This window comes from Callorhinus ursinus, unplaced genomic scaffold (genome assembly GCF_003265705.2).
Source record: "Callorhinus ursinus isolate GAN/ISIS: 27379988/994484 unplaced genomic scaffold, GSC_fseal_2.0 scaffold2, whole genome shotgun sequence".
NCBI lineage: Eukaryota > Metazoa > Chordata > Mammalia > Carnivora > Otariidae > Callorhinus > Callorhinus ursinus.
The window spans coordinates 103,330,665-103,352,991 of NW_027397064.1; positions in this window are offsets into that span (position 1 = coordinate 103,330,665).

Genomic DNA, 22,327 nt, shown 5'->3' on the forward strand with positions numbered 1-22,327 from the left:
TCCTACTTCCATGAAGCTTTTGAGAGAGATCCAAAAAAAAAAAAAGTAAAGCATTTCTGTTTTCAAAAGAGATAATGTTTTGATTTTATTATTTGGTTTCTTTTCTTCCATTTAACAGGAGTGATTCAGATGTATGGGTTACATACATACATACATATCAAGATCCATTTGATAGTTACCTGAATACATTTTATTGGAAGTATAATAATAAATATTATTATAATATATTTATTTGTTTAATCTAACAGAATACTAAAATAAAAATTCAGAAGAAAAAATATTTTTATTCAGAAATAAAGAAAAAGGAGGTATAAAATACAATATTATATTAAATTAGGAATATTGAGCACTACAGTTATTGTTTGTTGTCTTTATAATGTTAATTAGTAGGGATAGGAGGACTAATGGAAATGTGAAATTTTATTTTATTTTTTTTAAGATTTTATTTATTTGAGAGAGAGAGAATGAGAGATAGAGAGCATGAGAGGGAAGAGGGTCAGAGGGAGAAGCAGACTCCCTGCTGAGCAGGGAGCCCGATGTGGGACTCCATCCTGGGACTCCAGGATCATGACCTGAGCTGAAGGCAGTCGCTTAACCAACTGAGCCACCCAGGCACCCGGAAATGTGAAATTTTAAATGGTCAAAATATATACATTTGTAGTCTAGAAAGAGTAGAAAGAAGATTCATGTTATAATGGTAGGAATTAAAAATTAGAAATTGGATAATACTAACTTTTGTGCTGACTTTCTAAATCACTGAAGGACTTTAGGCATGTCACTGATATTTAAACTGAACACAAAACCTGGAATACTATACACAAAACAAAAAAACTAAAAAATAAAAAACAGAGAAAATAATTACAAGAAAATAAATTCCCAAGAAACTGAATAGATCAAATAATATACATAATGAATATCAACAGAATAAGATCAAGACAATGACCGGAAATGAGTAAAAATAAATTAAATAAAGAGAGATAGTATATAAAAATATTTAAGAACAATTCATATGGTTTATAAACCACTTAAGGAGTGAGGTGTTATGTTCCAACACCTTGAGAACGAGGTATGTACATAAATTATTTGAAATTCTTCTTCAGGGAAGCCTTGTATATTTTTACCCCTTTTATTTATGTACTCAATATTTATGTATCCAGATTATGTATATTTATTTTATAATTTGATTTATTTTATTGCTCAAATTGGCCAAGTTTTGGCCATTTGAAGCTCTTTTGGTGGTTTCTACATCTTTTTGACATAACTCATCTTTGTTTTGTTGTTTTGTTTTGTTAAAAAAATACTTAAAAAAGGGATTTGTTTACTTTCTTGCACACCAGGTTTATATATTTGCTGTCTTGACGCTAGAATCAGCCATTTCTCCAAGGAACTCTGGTTCCTTTTATTGGAGAATGACAGTAGAAATTAAGATCTGAGTGTATGGCGTATGTTGTTATTAGGGAATTTAATATTCCTTATCTTTTAAGTTTTGCTGCATTGTGTCTTCATTTTTGGTCATCTTAAAATATTTTATAATCCATTTTGAATTTTCTTGACTTATTTATTATTAATGATGTGTGTTTAATTTCCTCATATTTGTGATTTTCTCAAATTTTTTCTTACTGTTGACTTCTAGATCTATTTCACTGTGTTCAGAGAACATACTTGTATTATTTTTATCTTTAATTTAATTAATTTATTGAGATTATCTATGTCCTACCATATCATCTTTTCTTAAGAATGTTCCATGTGCACGTGAGAAGAATATATATTCTCTCTACACTTGTTAGGTCTATTTAGTTTATAGTGTCATAGTGTTATTCAAGCTTTCCATTTCCTTCTTGATCTTCTGTCTACTGGTTCTATTCACTTTGAAAGTGAGGTATTGAAGTCTCTAACTATTACTGTTTTGTCTATTTTCCTCCTTATTTCTGTCTGTATTTGCTTCATGTATATTGGAACTCTATTATTAGGTTTATATATGTATATAATTGTTGCTTCCTACAGGATTGATTCTTTGCCATTATACAATGTCCCTATCTTTCTCTACTATCATTTACTTGGACTGAAGTCTACTTTGTGTAATATTATTCTAGCTTCTCCAGCTTTCTTGTGGTTGATCTTTTTATAATGTATTTTTTATGTTGTTTTACCTTCAATATCTCTGAATCTTTTATCTAAACTAGGTCTCCTGGGGGTGCCTGAGTGGCTCAGTCAGTTGAGTGACTCTTGGTTTTGGCTCAGGTCATGATCTCATGGGTCCTGAGATCGAACCCCACCCTGGGCTCTGAGCTCAGTGGTGAGTCTGCTCTCTCTCTCCCAAATAAATAAATAAATAAATAAATCTTAAAAAAATAAAGTGAGTCTCCTGTAAACAGCAGATATTACAACTTTTTACAAACTCAACCTGATAAGCTGGACAGTTTAACCCATTAACAGTTACTATTATTGTTATAATTAGATGTGTATCTGTTGTGGGTAATATCCTTATATTTTCTTTTTTGTTTATGGACTCAATAATGATATGTCTTTCATTTATAATTTTGTTAAATTGCATCTTCTCTCTTTTTTCATGATTAAATTGAAAGTTTATTAATTTCATTGATCTTTTCAAAGTTTTGTTTTCATTACTTTTCCACATTTTCCTGTTTTCAATTTCTTTGAATTCTGCTCCAATTTTTATTATTTATTTTCTTCTACTTGACTTAGACTTAAATTTTTCTTCTCTCTGTAGATACCTAGGGAGAATCTTATGTTCTCAATTTTATAATTGCTTTTTTTATAACAAAGAAATTTAATGCTATATGCTTTACTCATGTTACTGCTTTTGCTGCATCTCAAAACTGTTGATGCATTATTTTCATTTTTATTAGTATCAAAATATTTTTTAAAAATCCTTTTTAAACTTCTCTGGATTATTTAATGGTGTGTTGTTTCATTTCCAGATATTTAGTGATTTTTTTCTGCTATTCATATAGTATTTAATTCCATTTTGATTTGAAAAAGTACTTTGTATGATTTCTATTTTCTTTATATGTGTTAAGGTGGGTTTTATGGCCCACAGTAAATCTTCATGAATATTCTATTTGAGCTTGAGAAGAATGTATATTATAGCGTTGGTGGATGTGTTGGATGTTATTGTAGTTGTAAATGTCAACTTTAAGTTGACTAATAGCGCTATTCTTGTCATCTATATTCTTACTGATTTTCTACCTTTTTTATATTTTAATTACTGAAAGAAGTATGTTCAAATCCCTGATTATAATATTAGTTTTCCCTATTTTTCCTATTAGTTCTATCAGTTTATATCAGTCACTGCCTTTTGCGTTTTGACATTCTCTTTTACACATTTAAGATTGTTATTTTTGTTGTTGATTTGTGAGGTTTTTGGTATTTTTTTCTTTTTGTTTTCCTTTTCTTTTTGTTTTATTGGATAATTGTCCCTTTATATTATGCAATGCTCATATTTATCCCTGATAATTTCTTAAACTGAATTAAACTTTGTTTGAAATTAATACAGCTACTTCAACTTTCTTTTGATTAGGGCTTAGCATGGCTTATCATTTTCTACCTCTTTACTTTTAACCTATCTCATTCTTTACATTTAAATTTGTTTTCATTTATTCCTTTTCTAATGATTTCCTTTTCTTAAAAACATCCAAGTTTTTGACATATATATATATATAATTTTTATTCTTCTGCCTGAAGTTCCTTTCACATTTTTTTCAGACCTTGTCTGACCATGATGAATTTCTTCAGTTTTGTTTGCATGATTAAATTTTTATTTTTCCTTCACTTTGCAAAGATCTAGCTATCATCTATCTATCTATATCTACCTATCTATCTATCTATCTATCTATCATCTATCTATCTATCATCTATCTATTATCTATTGATCTATATCTATCTATCTATCATCTATCTATCTATCATCTATCATCTCTCTATCATTTATCATCATCTATCATCTATCATCTATCATTATCTATCTGAATGCATCTTTTGATGTAAAAATCAGGGTTGGTAGGGTTTTTTTTTTCTTCAAAACTTTTACTCTATTCTTTTCTTGTATACATGGTTTCTGTTGAAAGGTATTTTGTAATTGTTATACTTATTCTTCTCCTAACAAGGTTTTTAACATTTTATTTTGCTTTTTTTTTTAAAGATTTTATTTATTTGAGAGAGAGAGAATGAGAGATAGAGAGCACGAGAGGGAAGAGGGTCAGAGGGAGAAGCAGACTCCCTGCTGAGCAGGGAGCCCGATGTGGGACTCGATCCCGGGACTCCAGGATCATGACCTGAGCCGAAGGCAGTCGCTTAACCAACTGAGCCACCCAGGCGTCCCTTATTTTGCTTTTAAGGACTTTTTATTTTCTATCACTTTCCTATAGTTTGAATTAAATAATCCTAGATATGTAATGTTTTCTATTCTTTTTCTGTGCTTTTGATGCTTGGTGTTCTGTGAGGTTTCTGGATTTGTAATTGATATCTGTGATTGATTTTGGAAAATTCTTTATCATTATTACCTCACATTTTTTTCCAGTCCATCTGTCTGTTTTTTCTTCTGTTATATCAAATACCCATGTTATATGTTTTGAAATTGGTATTTTGCTTATTTTGTTTTAATGCTTTTTTCTATTTTTGTTCCAGTTTAGGAAATCTCTCTTATCTTTAAGAGCACTGATTCTTTCCTCAGCTACATCAAGTTCTCTATTGAGCCCCTGAAAGGCATTTGTATTTCTGTTACAATGATTTTGTATTTCTAGCATTTTTAAAAGATTTTATTTATCTATTTAAGAAAGAGAGAGTGAGAGGGAGAGAGAACACAAGAGGAGGGAGGATCAGAGGGAGAAGCAGACTCCCAACTGTGTGGAGAGCCTGATAGAGGGCTCAATCACAGGTCTCAAGGATCATGACCTGAGCCAAAGGCAGATGCTTAACTGACTGAGCGACCCAGACACCCCTATTTTTAGTATTTTTACTGTTTCTTTTTTTTTTTTGAGTTTCTATTTCTCCGCTTATACTGTCCATTTATTTTTGTATGCTCTTTTCCACCAAAGCTCTTAATATATTAATTATAGATTTTTAAAATTCCCTGACAATTTCATCATCTGTTCATGTTTTAATTTGGTTCTGGTACTTTTGTTGCCTTTACATACTAATGATTGCTTTTTTGCATGATTTATGATTTATTGTTTTTGTTAAAACTGTATATACTGTATAGGGCTCTAGAAATTAACATAGACAAAGTTTCAGTGTGAAGATTTTTGTAAACTGGCTAGAGTTGAAGTGTGGACCTAAGTGTGAGAAGCTTCAAATTTCTCTATTATCCTTGTTTTGTTTCCCTTTTGACTTTGAGGTATTCGTTTTAAAACTTTTTTGTAGCTTCTGCCTACTCTTATTGTTTATACTAGATCCCTGCAGGAGTGGTAGTGTGGAGGAGTAGCATTCTATAATATTTTGATTCAGTTATCAGTTCCTTTCCCCTGTTGACAATGTCCTACCTCCTTAAGTGAAATAGGAAGGCTAGAGGCAGATAAAGTAAGATGAATGTTTAACCCAAGCTGAGAACATGCTTGCAAAAATTATTTCCCTAGAGTATAGGCATTTGTTGTGAAGATTGAGTGCATTTCATGATTATTCTTCCTCTTTCCATGATAGAACCATGCAAGGATCTTTTATCAGATTTTCATCATGAGAACCAGGAGAGGTTACTAGAAGTAAGTAGAAGTTATGAAAATTTATTGATCTCCCTAACACTGCAACCCCCAAGTAGTATCTCACTCTCATGTTAACACTCACTTAGTTCCCAGCAATTCATCAAAATTGCCACTTAACTGTTCCTACTAGATTATGCCTCTATGGCTTCTGTTCCACGTAAAGAAGATATCAGTTGTTGTGTACCTCTGGGTGTGCCTTTCTTTTTCAATTCTTGAGTGATAGTTTTCTTTTGGGTTGATAGTTTTCCTTGCAGCCTCAGTTCTCTTATGGGCCCAAGAAAAATAACTGACTTTCAGTTTGTCCAGTTTTTTCTTGTTATAAACACAGAAGTGACAAATTCCAAGCTCTGGGCATGTTGTAGCTAAATCTGGAAGCCCTCATCGAACTATTTTTTTTTTTAATATCAGTCTTTTATGTTTTACTCTATGTCAATCTCCATCCATAATATACCACAGATGTTTATTGATCTAATGACTATGGAATAATAGATCTAAGTTTATACAAAGGAGAAACTAATTTTATTTACTTTGTTTTCCATTTCTGGTACTTAAGATATTACTGTCCATGGGTTCTTCCAGCTGTCATTTTGAAGTCACCCTCAAACAATGTGCTCTTTTCAAGAAATTGTACAGATCACATTACATTTCTCCCATATTGGTTTTTCTTATCTTTCTTCCTTATTTCACTTATTTAATTCTTCATGTATCCTACTCTAACAAATGTTTTGAATACTTCTGGAAACATCATAAATTATAAATTTATAATTATAAATTATAATCAAAATTATAAATTTCGAATTGACTGGTCTATATTATTAAATGGATTTCAATATTCTTTATAACTTTTAAGTAAAAGCCAGTAGTTTTCAATACTCTAGTTATTGAAGTCATCGAATCAGATTAATGAGTTAGCCTTCATGGCAACAAGGGAAGGGGATTCATATATTCCTTAATTTTATAGAAAGATTACTTGCCATAGATCCTCAAATAGTTAGTGAAACTTGATAGCTCCTTTGGATTTTCCAGCAAATGTGAATAGCTGTCTTCTTTATGTCCTTGAATAAAGAGTAATTTTCTTCTATTTAGAGACTGTCTTCTTCAGTGATGTTCACAAATTTCTGAAGCATATGCCCAAAGTCAGAAGAAATACATGAGAGAAATAAAGGGAGGGAAAAAACTTCAGTTAGCTGTCAGGTTAGTCTGAGCAGTACTGGTTCTCAATGGGATGAGAGATGTGACAGCACGATCACCCTTACATCTCACAGTGAATTACTGGCAGCCTTCTGTAGGATCATGTTATTGTCACCTCTGGGCTCTTTTCAGCTAAAAGAGACCCTTTTTAGAATATAAGCCATGAGCATGATGATCCCTATTATCTGAGATATTTTCCATCATCTCTGAAATGGATCAGGACATAATTTTGGCAATAGTTGATTACACTCAAATTGAGCCAATAAGATTCTACTTCTTAGAAATGGACTGGGAATTTATTTATCTCCATTTTTTTAATGAATGTCTCACATAATAGTAATGTGAATGACTTCAATTTTGAAGATGCAAGTGAACAAAAACAAGAACAGAAATTCAATAAGCAGAAATTAAATAATGGATCAGACACTCAGACAGAAGTAGAAATGAGAGATGAGAAAAAGAGAAACAGAGGCAGAGAGAGACAGAGAATGAGATTGCTGCCTGCAGCTGGTTCCTGGATTGAGTTCCCAGTGTGGCCCTGCTGCACTCTATCACTCCAGTTTAGGGAGTAATCTTCCCCATATAACGCAACTCCCTTTTGGCTTAAGCTGGCTGCATGTTCTTCTGTTGTTAATGACCAAGAAAATCTTGACTAGGATACCTCTGTTGCTTTACTTATCCTGTGTAATAGCTAGCAAATATTTACCCACTTGTGGCATCAGTGTTCCCAAATAGGGTCAGTGGAGGAACCAGGAACTATCTCAGAGAGGGGCATCCCACCCACACTCTTATTATTTTTTTTTATGTTATGTTAGTCACCATACAATACATCATTAGTTTTTGATGTAGTGTTCCATGATTCATTGTTTTCATATAACACCCAGTGCTCCATGCAATATGTGCCCTCCTTAATACCCATCACTGGGCTAACCCATCCCCCCATTTCCTCCTCTAAAACCCTCAGTTTGTTTCTTGGAGTCTATAGTGTCTAATGGTTCGTCCCCCCTCTGATTACCCTCTTCATTTTTCCCTTCCTTCTCCTAATGTCCTCCATGATATTTTTTATATTCCACAAATAAGTGAAACCATATGATAATTGACTTTCTCTGCTTGACTTATTTCACTTAACATAATCTCCTCCTGTCCCATCCATGTTGATGTAAAAGTTGGGCATTCATCCTTTCTGATGGCTGAGTAATATTCCATTGTATATATGGACCACATCTTTATCCATTCATCTGTTGAAGGACATCTCGGTTCATTCAACAGTTTGGCTATTGCAGACATTGCTGCTATGAATATGAGAAGCATATGGTCCTTCTTTTCACGACATCTGTGTCTTTGGGGTAAATACTCAGGAGTGCAATTGCTGGGTCATATGGTCGCTCTATTTTTAATTTTTTGAGGCATCTCCACACTGTTTTCCAAAGTGGCTGTTCCAACTTGCATTCCAACCAACAGTGTAAGAGAGTTCCTCTTTCTCCACGACTTCTCCAACATTTGTTGTTTCTTGCCTTGTCCATTTTTGCCATTCTAACTGGTATAAGATGGTATCTCAATATGGTTTCGATTTGAATTTCCCTGATGGCTAATGATGATGAACATTTTTTTCATGCGTCTGTTAGCCATTTGTATGTCTTCTTCAGGGAAGTGTCTTTTCATGTCTTCTGCCCATTTTTTGACGTGATTATTTGTTTTTTGGGTGTTGAGTTTGAGAAGTTCTTTATAGATCTTGGATACCAGCCCTTTATCTGTAGTGTCATTTGCAAACATCTTCTCTCATTCTGTGGGTTGCCTCTTTGTTTTGTTGACTGTTTCTTTTGTTGTGCAGAAGCTCTTTATTTTGATGAAGTCCCAAAAGTTCATTTTTGTTTTTGTTTCACTTGCCTTTGGAGATGTATCTTGAAAGAAGTTGCTGTGGTCGATGTTGAAGAGGTTACTGCCTATGTTCTCCTCTAGGATTTTGATGGATTCCTGTCTCACACTGAGGTCTTTCATCCATTTTGAGTTTATCTTTGTGTGTGGTGTTAGAGAATGGTTGAGTTTCATTCTTCTGTATATAGCTGTCCAATTTTCCCAGCACCATTTATTGAAGAGAATGTCTTTTTTCCATTGCATATTTTTTTTCCTGCATTGTTGAAGATTATTTGACCATAGAGTTGAAGGTCCATATCTGGGCTCTCTATTCTGTTCCATTGGTCTATATGTCTGTTTTTGTGCCAGTACCATGCTGTCTTGGTGATTACTGCTTTGTAATATAGCTTGAAATCGGGCAGCTTTATTTTTCTTTTTCAACATTTCCTTGGTGATTTGGGGTTTTTTCTGATTCCATACAAATTTTAGGATTGTTTGTTCCAGCACTTTGAAAAATGTCATTGGAATTTTGATCAGGATGGTGTTGAAGGTATAGATTGCTCTGGGCAGCATAGACATTTTTTATGTTTATTCTTCCGATCCTTGAGCATGGAATGTTTTTCCATCTTTTCGTATTGTTTTCAATTTCTTTCATGAGTGTTCTGTAGTTCCTAGAGCATAGATCCTTTACCACTTTGGTTAGGTTTATTCTGAAGTATCTTATGGTTTTTGGTGCTATTGTAAATGGAATCATTTCTCTAATTTCTCTTTCTACAGTTGCATTGTTAGTGTATTAGAAAGCAACTGATTTCTGTGAATTGATTTTGTATCTGGCCACATGACTGAATTACTGTATGAGTTCTAATAATTTGGGGGTTGAGTCTTTTGGATTTTCCACATAAAGTATCATGTCATCTGCAAAGAGAGAGAATTTGTCTTCTTCTTTGCCAGTTTGAATACATTCTATTTCTTTTTGTTGTCTGATTGTTGTTGCTAGGACTTCTACTACTATGTTGAACAATAGTGGCAAGAGTGGGCATCCTTCCTGATCTTAAGGGAAAGGCTCTTATCTTTTCCCTATTGAGAATATTTGCTGTGGGTTTTTCATAGATGGATTTTATGAACTTGAGGAATATTCCCTCTATCTCTATACTCTGAGGAGTTTTAATCAGGAAAGGATGCTGTATTTTTTCAAATGCTTTTCCCACATCAATTGAGAGGACCATATGGTTCTTCTCTATCCTCTTATTAATGTGTTCTATCATATTGATTGATTTGTGAATGTTGAACCACCTTTGCATCCTGGGGATAAATCCCACTTGGTCATGGTGGATGATCCTTTTAATGTATTTTTGGAACCTATTAGCTAGGATTTTGTTGAGGATTTTGGGATCTATATTCATCAGGGATATCAGTCTGAAATTCTCCTTTTTGATGAGGCCTTTGCCTGGTTTGGGGATTAAGGTAATGCTGACCTCATAGAATGAGTCTGGAAGTTTCCTTCTCTTCCTATTTTTTGAAACAGCTTCAGGAGAATAGGTATTATTTCTTCTTTGAATGTTTGGTAGAATTCCCCAGGGAATCCATCAGGCCCTGGACTCTTGTTTTTTGGGAGGTTTTTGATCACTGCTTCAATCTTGTTACTGGTTATTGGCCTATTCAGGTTGTCAATTTCTTCCTGTTTCAGTCTTGGTAGTTTATAGGTTTCCAGGAAGTCATCCATTTCTTCCAGGTTGCTTAATTTATTGGCCTATAGTTGTTGATAATAATTTCTAATAATTGTTTCTATTTCCTTGGTGTTAGTTGTGATCTCTCCCCTTCAATTCATAATTTTATTAATTTGGGTACTTTCTCTTTTCTTTTGGATAAGTCTGGCCATTGGTTTATCAATCTTATCAATTCTATCAAAGAACCAACTTCTGGTTTTGTTGATCTGATCTACTGTGTTTCTGGTTTCTAATTCATTGATCTCTGCTCTCATCTTAATTATTTCTCTTCTAATGTGTGGCTTAGGTATCACTTGTTGCTTTTTCTCTAGTTCTTTAAGGTGTAAAGTTAGTTGGTGAATTTGGATTTTTCTATTTTTTTGAGTGAGGCTTGGGTGGCTATGTATTTCCCCCTTAGGACCACCTTTTCAGTATCCCATAGTTTTTGGACCTATGTGTTTTCATTCTCATTGGTTTTCATGAATTGTATAAGTTCTTCTTTGATTTCCTTTTTGGCCCAAACATTCTTGAGGAGAGTGGTCTTTAGCTTCCAATTGTTTGAGTTTCTTACAATTTTTTTCCAGTTTTAAAGCATTATGGTGTGAGAATGTGCAGGGAATAATCTCAATCTTTTGGTATTGGTTGAGACCTGATTTTTGACCCAGTATGTGGTCTGTTCTGGAGAAAGTTCCATGTGTGCTCGAGAAGAATGAGTATTCCATTGTTTTAGGCTGGAATATTCTGTATATATCTTTGAGGTCCATCTGGTCCAGTGTGTCATTCAAAGTTCTTGTTTCTGATTTTCTGCTTAGATGATCTGTCCATTGCTGAGTGGAGTATTGAGGTCTCCTACAACTAACGTATTATTATCAATATGACTTTTTATTTTGGTTAACAATTGGCTTATGTAGATGGCTGCTCCCATGTTGGGAGTGTAGATATTTACAATTGTTAGATCTTCTTGTTGGATAGACCCTTTAAAAATGATATAGTGTCCTTCTGTGTCTCTAACTACAGTCTTTAGCTTAAAATCTAATTTGCCTTATATAAGAATTGCTACCCCAGCTTACTTTTGATGTCCAATTGGCATGGAAGATGGATCTCCATTCTTTCACTTTCAGTCTGGATGTATCTTTAGGTTCAAAGTGAGTCTCTTGTAGACATCATATGGATGGGTCCTGTCTTTTTATCCAATCTGCAACCCTGTGCTGTTTTATGGGACTATTTAGGCTGTTCACATTGAGAGTGATTATTGAAAGATATGAATTTATTGTCATCATGTTGCCTGTGAAGTCCTTGTTGCTATAGATTGTCTCTGTAAATTTCTGCTCTCTGTCACCTTTGGGGTCTTTTTCCTTTTACAGAATCCCCCTTAATATTTCTTGCAGGGCCAGCTTAGTGGTCACATATTCTTTCAGTTTCTGCTGGTTGTGGAAGCTCTGCATCTCTCCATCCATTCTAAATGACAGCCTTGCCAGATAAAGTATTCTTGGCTGCTTGTTCTTGTCATTTAGTACCCTGAATATGTCTTGCCAGCCCTTTCTGGCTTGCCAGGTCTATGTGGATAGATCTGACATTATTCTGATGTCTTACATAAGGAATCTCTTCCCCCTAACTGCCCTTAAGATGGTTTCCTTGGTTCTAAGACTTGTGAGTTTTACTATTACATGCTGGGGCATTTTTCTGTTTTCCTTGATCTTGGGGGGGTCTTCTCTGCCTCTAGAAAACGAATGTTTGTTTCATTCCCCAGATCAGGGAAGTTCTCAGCTAAGATTTGCTCAAATATATCTTCTAGTCCTCTCTCTCTCTCTCTCTCTCCACCCCCTCAGGGATCCCAATAATTCTGACATTGCAACATTTCATGGTGTCACTTATTTCTCTAATTTTGTTTTTGTGGATTTTGAGTTGTTTCTCCCTGGCCTCCTCTTTTTCCTTTTTTGTATCAGTTGGTCTTCTAGATCACTAATTCATTCTTCTGCCTCGTTTACCTTAGCTGTTAGAGTATCTCGATTAGATTGGATCTCATTGATAGCATTTTTAAATTCTGCCAGTTCAGCTTTCATTTCTGGCCTTAGAGATTCTATGTTGCCATTAATCGATTTCTCCATTCTAGCTATCGTCTTCATAACTGTTACCCTGAATTCGATCTCCGGTATCTTTTATATCTGTATCCATTTATAAATCTGTGGCGGAATTTACAGTCTCTGAGTCTTTCTTATTTTGGGAGTTCTTCCTCCTAGTCAGTCTGTTGATGGGTGGTTGAGGGAATGTACAGAGTCCAAGTCATTGACCACAACCCAAGAAAGATGCATCTGTTTTGTAGGGACCTTAGGGTTGTCGGCCTCTTGTTCTCCCAGCTTGTCTTCTGGAAGAGGGCCCTGCCATCTTGTTACTCAGGCAACCCTGTTTGGGCAGATTTGCCCTGCCCCCGTGGGGGGGATGGGCTCAGTGAAAATTGGTTTTGGGGGGCTTTTGTTCTCTGGCAGCTTTCCCTGTCAGCTTTCCACATCTCTTCCGAGAGTCAGAGCAGAAGAGATCATTTCCAACCCTCTGCCTCAGAGCAGAGAGTTTGCAGTTTGTTCTTCAATGAGGTCTCCAGGTCACAGTATCTTTGTTTCTGTCTATGCTGCTATAAACTGCAGCATCCTGGGTTGTTCACCCCTCAGCAGCACTCCCAGTCCTCGCCTCCAGGTTGGGGCACTTTGTGCTTCTCTGCCCTTTGTGCTTTTAAAACTGTCAGCCACCCCCAGCTTGCTCATGTGGCCCTGCCACTCCAGGTTTCAGTCTGGGGGCTGCCCTAAAGTCCTTTCTCCTCAGCTAATGGTCTGCGTGTCTGTGCCCCATCTCCAGCACGGGAAGCTATCACTCACCAGTGGTGTAGGATCCCCACAGCTCCCTCCCTCTTCTGTTTATTTTCCGATATCTGCCCACAGAATCATGGCTTCCTGCTTCATACCTCGAAACTAACCACCTGTGATATTCTGTTTGTAGAGATCCAGATATATCTTCTTACATCTCCGACTGATTTCACTGATGTTCAGAGTGGTCTGGTAGACATCCAGCTCAATTCAGGGGACTGGTGGAATAGTGTCCCCTAGTCCTCTGCCATCTTTTCCTCCTCCCTCCAACCACACTCTTGTCTAAAATGTTCCTCAAATATAAAGACATTAGGAATTTTAGGTTGGACTATATCTACCTTGCTCCTGAATTAGACCACAAATACTTAATATAATTCCTAGTTAGTAGACTTTTAAGAAATCCTGTTCCTCAGTTTTAGAAGAGATAGATTTACAACAAAGGGACCTAATTATTCACAGCAAATGTTGGATGTATAATCTATACTCTCCCCAAGGACATATGTTTTAAAGAGGAAAATATAAAATGCACCTTTGGCTCTTAGTATTATTGAAATAGAATACTAAGATCAGTGACATATGATGATATCAGGAGATTTTTCCAAATTGTGTAAGATTTGTTAATTCCATCATGAATCTCAGGCTGTCAACTCCAGTGAGTTTATGAGATGTTTCCAGTTTATGGGGTATATTCAAATTCTTCTTGCAAAATTAATTCCTTCAAACTCATTTCTTTGTTAGGCAGCCACAGATGGCATAGTTGTAAAAATGTATATGATACAAAGGTGCCCCCAGTCAGAAAATATTCTCTGGCATTTTTTCCTACAAGATGCTGCCTTCTTCCCCATCAGATTTTAAGTGTCTTCTCTTTCACCCGAGATACAATTCAAAAGATTTCTAGAATGCGTGTATCTGAAAGCATAGATTCATTTCAACCTCAAAGTAATGCAATTCTTCCAAGGGTTGGTGACTGATTAAAGAGTGAATTAGACCTGAATGCTTAGTTTTTCTCCCACATGTCCAACATAGAAATCTAGAGCAACACTTGAGGGAGAAAGCCCTGAGGCATGGAGATGCTCCTTTTTGTTTTCTGATTTTTATTTCTGTCTCTATTTATTATGGGGTTTTAAAATCTGTCTCCAAACAAGTAGATTAATGGGACTTTAATGGTCTTTATACCTGATAGGATTTTTTGCTTAACATTTCGGCTTTCTTTTCCCTCCAGAATGTAAAGGCTTTCACATCTACTTCAGTTCTAATTAATAAAGCAAGGAGAATTACAATCTTTCCCTTAGGAAAAGAGATATGTTTGAATAAATGTATTTTCAGGAGTTCTGGGAGAGTCATGAAATAAATCTACTCTAATAACCTTCGTTGACACTTGAACTACCTAACTACATATGTATTTGCTTAAGATCGATACTTTGAGGCATCCTTTATTTAAATAAAAAATACAGTATCTCCTTAGGCAGACATCATGTAATACCTCAATAGAGACTAGTAGCTAATCACTTAAAACAGGGTACTTAAGGAGGGGAGAAAGCACAATGCCTGACAAAACATCATGGGATGACCTAAAGGAAACTTGGAGAGCACCAAAGGCAAGTTCCTTCCACCCCATATCCTTGCTGACAGTGATTCTAGGCACAAGTCAGCCAAGCAATGCAGCATATCCATGAAGAGAAGCCTTTTGCCTAAACTGTCTTCAGTGTCTGCATACTAATGATTTGATCATTTCTTTAATTCAACACATTTTTTTTAGATCCAAATATATTGAAGGAGTTCAAAGCATATCATCTCAAAATATTCCACTTTGGAGTATTGATTATCTTGAGTTAAGAGCACTTCAGAAACAGCAAATGCTGATCAGGTACTCTGAATCTCCTTCATATTTCCCAAAGCAGGAGATAAAATTCTTCTATGAAAGGTGTCCTTCCTGTACCAGGAGGGGAGTAACATTCTTATCATGCAAGGTGGAAACATAGAGAATTCTATACAAACAGACTTGTTAAAATAATTCCTATCTTCCTTTAGCCTTCTCACATTGTTTCCTTAATTTTCCACAGTTGCCTCTTTTTCTTCAACCTACTATGAAAGCATTTGGGTTTCATCATCTGTTTGAGTCTTCATCCTTTGTTGAGGGCTCCCATGGCAGGTTAAACTTATATACTTATATACCTTCTCCAGTTAGTCTGTCTTATGCGAGCTTAATTCTCAATCCCACCCAAAAAACCCTAAGAGTGTAGAGGTAATGTTTTGCTTCTACAATATGAATGCATTTAAGTGGAATAAACTGAGTCACCTATTTTACTTTTAAAAAATGCATTCCAAAATAAATATAACAAATGTGATTATACAACTATTAAATGAAATTTAACGTATAAAATAGATCAAAGAAATTTGTTTTCAAATTCAACTATAATTCCATCATTCAAAATCAGAATAGAGCAGTTCCTTCTGGTCTGTTTCTACTCTAATATCCTACTGAATTAATAAAGAGTGTCCTGATTTTTCATATGCTGTTAGATTTCAAGTGATGCCCAAAGATTATATAGTTCTGTGGATAACATTTCTAACACATGCATACTGTTCTACTAAGTGAAATTACTACAGTTTTCTTATAACACTCTTGCTAAAATTTTAGCTTATTTCAAATAACCCTCTTAAGAACACACAAAAAAATATCTTTAAATGAATATACTTTTCATGACAATTTCAGCTTGACATATTCCTTCAAATGCAACCACTATATTAAAATAAATAAATAAATAAATAAATAAATAAATAAATAAATACGGTGTTTGCTAAATTTTGTCTAATTCTTTGCCCAAATTCTTGATGATTTTGTGCTCTGTCCTTTGTTAATGTATATAACAATTTAATTATGACTAGGAAAATTTGGGGACTTATGATTTTTTGAAAATGTTTTTTAAAAAACTGGATAGGCAAAATTTAGTATTATTTTGATTTGCATTTTTTCTTATTGTATTCTGCATATTTGTGAATTATCTATTCCTGTCCTTTGTCTCTGTTTCTTTGAAATACCATCAACTAGAATTTAGAAGTTTTCTTCACATCCCAGACATTGATACTAAGGTATCTGCTATGCAAAATGATGAGACCATTACTGAGGAACATGCTTACCAGACCTAAGAGACTGGCATATACTAAGAAAACTTACAAGTGAAAGAGTAATGACACGTATGATGGTCCCCTTGCCCACTGCTTCTTAGGGCACTCCTCAGATTTCTAGCAGTATTTCAGGGCAGAGTGTGGGGGAGAAACCACAACCATTGGACTATGAAGCTCCTAATCTGTGCAATTATGGAAATACCTGCCCTTTCCATGCTGCAATCAGGGGCTGGTGTTGCCATGACAGAATAATGCAATACTGACGTGACTACTGCCTTATCTTTTCAGTTCAGCTTTATTGTGGACTTAAGTGTTAAGTCATGACTGGTTTCCATGTACTTTTGTTTGCAGGGCATATATGATGAAGAGTTAATATTTATCTCTCTGGAGTCCAATTTTAACTTTATTATCAGTTGGTTGACTTACTTGTGTAGGTAGCTTGACCTCTGTCATTTATTTATTTTTTTAATCTTAGTGATGTTAATATGAAAACTTCTTTCATACATAGCACACAGAAATGATTTTATGCAGCTTAATTAGAAAATGTTTAAGAATTACAATCAAGTTTTTTTAAAAGGTGTCTCTTATCAAACCAGTACTAAAATCATAGAGAAATTCATTCTAAAGTTATTGTATTTTCGGTATCTTAATGTAGTTATCACCTCTGACTGTGGACCCAAAATATGAAAATGGGTACCCAGTGACCATGACATCAGCTTAAGGTTATCACCTTAGATATGGATGATTGATCCAAGTTGGGCCAATTAGATTCTTTCATCTTAGGATGTTGAATGTGAGCTAATGGAGATGGAATATGGGAATCATTATGTTACGGAATTTATAATCTAAACAGAGGCCTGCACACTCACTCTTGTTGCTGATGTCTCCTAGATACTTTTATGCCCTTTTCCCTGAGTTTTATTTGTTCATCTCCTCCTTTGAGAACAGCAACTCACCTCTTTGTTGTCCATTTTATTTTCTTTTTCTAATAAAGCTAGCTTCAGTCTGAGTCAGAGTCAGGGTCATTTGCATATAAAAGTATAACTATTGTGGTGTATATTATAACCTGTTTTATTAGTAATATTGAGCCCATAAGGGAAATAATAGGAGCACAAGAGTCTACATTGCTTATTTTGCCTTGATGTTTCCTTTGAAAACTCTACTTTATTTATTAAGCCCATACTAATTATAAGACCCTGTGCTAAATACTTTGCTGTATATACTTTCTCTCTTTTCATTTTTACAACTTTTTCATCTAAGAATATATCCTCCACTTTCATTTATCAGGCTTCCACATAAATAAAAATCGATAATTAGTAACTCTATAAAAAGCTCATAGAATATGAATATTTTATTTTGGGTTCCCAAGGAACAGACACTGAGATAGGGAATAGTGTGAACAAATTTTCTTAGGAATTATTCTCAGAAAATACACCTGTGTAGATTGAAGAATGTTGGCCTGGGGAGAGAGGAGTAGACTATCACAGTCAAAATAAAAAGACAAGTGGATTCCACTAGGAGTCCAGGATCTGGAATGGTTCTTCATATTTGTCTCACTTTAAGGCAAGGGAAGAGGTCTTTGTAACTCCACATGAACCATTGTTTTAGGCTGTGAAGAGCAAGAGGGAATGATGTTAGGTGAAGCAGCTTTTTTTTTTCTTCAACTGAAGAAAATTCTCTCTTTAGGCAGCACACCAAGGTATCCAGTACAATTCACCCTTGTGCTATTTCTTTCACTCCTTTGCATAATAAATTTTAAGAACATCTGCAGAATTCTGGCTGGGCTTTTTCATGAAGGAACTTATCAAAAGACAAAATTAGTTGGACATGTTGTGTACCTTGTCATGGGTTGAATTATGTACCCCAAAAGTCATATGTTGAAGTCTCAACCCCACTACCTCTGCACATGAACTGGTAAGGAGATACAGACTTTAAAGATATTATTAAATTAAAATGAGTTTCTTCAGGTGGGGCCCTAATCCAATATGACTAGTGTCCTTCTATGAAAAGGAAGAAACACCAGGAATGTATACAAACAGAGGAAAAATAAATGAGAGGACATAGAGAGAAGGTACTCATCTGCAAGCCAAGGAGAGAGGCCTCAGGAGAAACCAACATGCTGACACCTTGATCTTGCACTTCTAGCTTCCAGAACTGTGAGAAAATAAATGTCTGTTGTTTATTTTTTTATTTTTTATAAAGATTTTATTTATTTATTTGAGAGAGAGAATGAGAGAGAGAGAGCACATGAGGGGGGGGTCAGAGGGAGAAGCAGACTCCCCGCTGAGCAGGGAGCCCAGTGCGGGACTCGATCCCGGGACTCCAGGATCATGACCTGAGCCGAAGGCAGTCACTTAACCAACTGAGCCACCCAGGTGCCCTAAATTTCTGTTGTTTAAACCACTCAGTCTGTGATATTTTCTTATGGTGGCCCCAGTAAACTAATACAGACTACATGGCTGCAGCTGATTTCAAAGTTGTACTTGATAATTCATTGCGTCTCTACTACAGAAACTAGATATCTTTTCCCTTGGCTACCAACAGTCCTGAGGTAGGTGGCTTACTCTGTAGGGTAATTAGCATACCCCAACTAATATAGTTTCTTCTACTACCCCACCTTGATAACTTGGAGCAGTAACAAAATTGCCAAAGTTTGGGATATGATGTTAAAGATACAGTTTAAGCAACAACTAAATTTCATCATAGTTATTGATAATGGTTATTAAAAGTAGAAAGCCACCATACAACTATTCATTCTCATTAATTAATCTCGAGGGGATATACGTGTTATTTTTAAAAGAAACAAACAGCAGAACTAAGACAGTAATATATTGGCTTTCATTTTAACTACTTTTTCACCAATTAACTGGTGAGTTGACAAAATTCAATAAGAGGGGGAGAGAGGTATATGGCACATTTTCTCATTTTATTAAAAGATGACTAATGGATGCAGAATAATTACATGATTGTCCTCTCAATACAATGTCACACCCTAAAAGCACAATTCTATTTTGAGTTCTGTAATTGTGAATAACTCAGTTTAGTTTTGTTTAACATTAAGTTTTGTATTGTTACATTGTCTTGCAAATAGAAGCATGAATGGACTGTATCATTGAAGAAGAAAGAGCTTTGATTCATATAGAAATAATTGTCCTTTTAATGTTAAAATTGGCTACAGAATATTTAAGTGCCTTCTGTAAAATACCAATTAAAATGAGAGAGAAGAGAAATAGAGAGCGGAACCTAGAATGGTTTGGACAAAGATACATTAGAAGAAATAGTAACATCCATACACCCAGGGAACACTCCACAGGTGGACAGGCATGAGGAAGAGTTAGGATGGGGTCTTCAGGAAAATTAAATGTGTGAATTAGAGATTTCAACAGGGCCAATACATCCCTATTTTAAATAGTAGCTAAATGTTGTTTAATTCAAACAGATTCGTTAAAATTAATGAATACTTTTTATTGATGCGTTGATTCATTAAATATTTGTTTTATGTATCCAAATGCATTCCGAGAACTATGAACTTGGAGTGCTGCATGAATAAAGGCAAAATTACTGTATTCATTGGAATTATAATGTAGTGTTGGATTCCAATGAGTGAGTATGTTTTAAAAGTATAAAACACTTTTTAAAAAGTATAGTTTTGGATTCCAGTGAATACATTTTAAAAGTATGTGTTACTGGAGCCTAACCAATGAATGGGTGACTTAGGTTAGCCTCTAAAGAGGGGAAGTATTTGGAATACAGAGAATAAAATAACATTTGTCAGAATCTGCTAACAAATATATTTCAGAGTTTTTTCTTTTTAATTAAATATCAACTCTAATTGGAATATTTAACAGTTTACAAAAGTGAATTTAATTAAACATGATGTAGCCTAAATAAATCTTTTTATGTGCATATTTGTGAGATTCTGAGACACAAACCTACTTGTCAGATACTCATATCTTAAGAAATTCAAACAACTTTCTACATCATGTAAATTAGCCTCTGGAGTCTAGAGAGGTAAAATGTTGGCTCCATTATCCCCAATATGGGGATAATAATACATATCTTGATCACCTGATTAAAATATTAAACATGTGCCAGCAAGCCTTTTCGAGGTGCTTCGTTCTTTGCTTTCTTCTTAAAGTTTGACATTTCTTTTAAGTTACATTCTTAACCTCATCCTCACTATTTACTCACATCTTGAGGTTATACTACCCACTATATGTACAGTTGATGATGGTCAAAAATGTCTGTTCCAGGTCTTTCTTTTGAGATCCAGACACATCTCTAGATACATATTCCTGAGTATCCTTTATGTCTTCAAAATTGGCACATTGAAAAAATTAGCTTTCCATTACCCACCCCTTCTTTCCAAATTTGATCTTCCTTTTGGACCCCTTAGTAACTCTAGTTCTGTGGAAGAAATGTAGGAATCGTCCTTGAGGCTAGTCTTCAATACGCTACATACACAAGATGTATAATGGCTCAAACTGTAAACAAAAACTATTTCCTTGTCACAAGATAGAAAGTTATCTCTGAACAAAATGAAACTCTCTATGATTATTTAAGGAGCCAGGTTCCATTCAGCCATTAGGATGACCCCTTACATTATTTGTATCTGGCTAGTAATGGGGAGCAGAAGGTGTAGAGGAAGCACAAACTCCATGAAGTGTCCCACATTACTTCTGCTCACATGTCACTGTCAAGAATTAGATACATCTTCTGTTCCTTCACAGCTTCAGGTTGAACCACAAGCTTCTTGTAATTGTTTTATGCACTTTCAATCTCCCCACTTGACAGCAAGTTCAGATTAAAAGCTGTATTACAGTTTATTGCACATATATTGCCAGCACAATATCTAGAATACAAAGTTTAAGTGCCTTGATACATAAATATGCAGGTATTTTTTCCATTCATTTATTGGTTCTATCACTATGATTTGAGTACTCTATTCAGACAATGCCTTAGAAGCTAGGGCCATATTAAGGAATAAAACAAACCATTCCCCACTGGAGCTTATGCATTGAAGGATAGAAACAAGAAATATACAAATAAGTAAATTTAGGGGCACCTGGGTGGCTCAGATGGTTAAGCGTCTGCCTTCGGCTCAGGTCATGATCCCAGAGTCCTGGGATCGAGTCCCGCATCGGGCTCTCTGCTCCTTGGGAGCCTGCTTCTCCCTCTGCTTCTCTCTCTCTCTCTCTCTCTCTCCTTCTCCCTCTCTCTCTCCCTCTGTCTCTCATGAATAAATAAATAAAATCTTAAAAAAAAAAAAAAAAACAAATAAGTAAATTTATGTCACATGATAATGCTATGGATAAGGGTAAAGAAGATAAAGAATGACAATGTTGTTTTGTTTAAGGTTTTCTGGGTAGATCTCAATGAAAGGTCGCTTTTTTTTTTTTGAGAGGAAGAGAGACAGGGAGGCAGGGATGGAACAATATACTCCATGCCCTTTTGCATTTGGATATGGCCACGATTTTCTCTGGCCACTGAAACATGACATATGACACCTTTTGCTGACATCTCTGTCAATATATGATTTCCCTACTTATCTTCCCTAAGAAGATAAGATACTTCTTATCTCCTTACTAACACTGGAAATGCTACAGATATTGACTATTTAAACAGCTTAGATTCTGGAGTGAGGACAACAGGGGGCAGGGCCCTTAGCCTACCCCAAAGTTGATGTAGCATGAAAAAGAAAAAAAAATATTTTAATTCATTGAAATTCCAGAGGATATTTGTTATTATAGCATATCCTAGATATTTATAATAAATAGATTTGAGCAACTAGAAGGATGGGATCTCAACTCACTAAGATTAGATTGAGCAGGGTAGGAGGGACAATCAGAAATTTGGGTAGGTTAAGTTTATC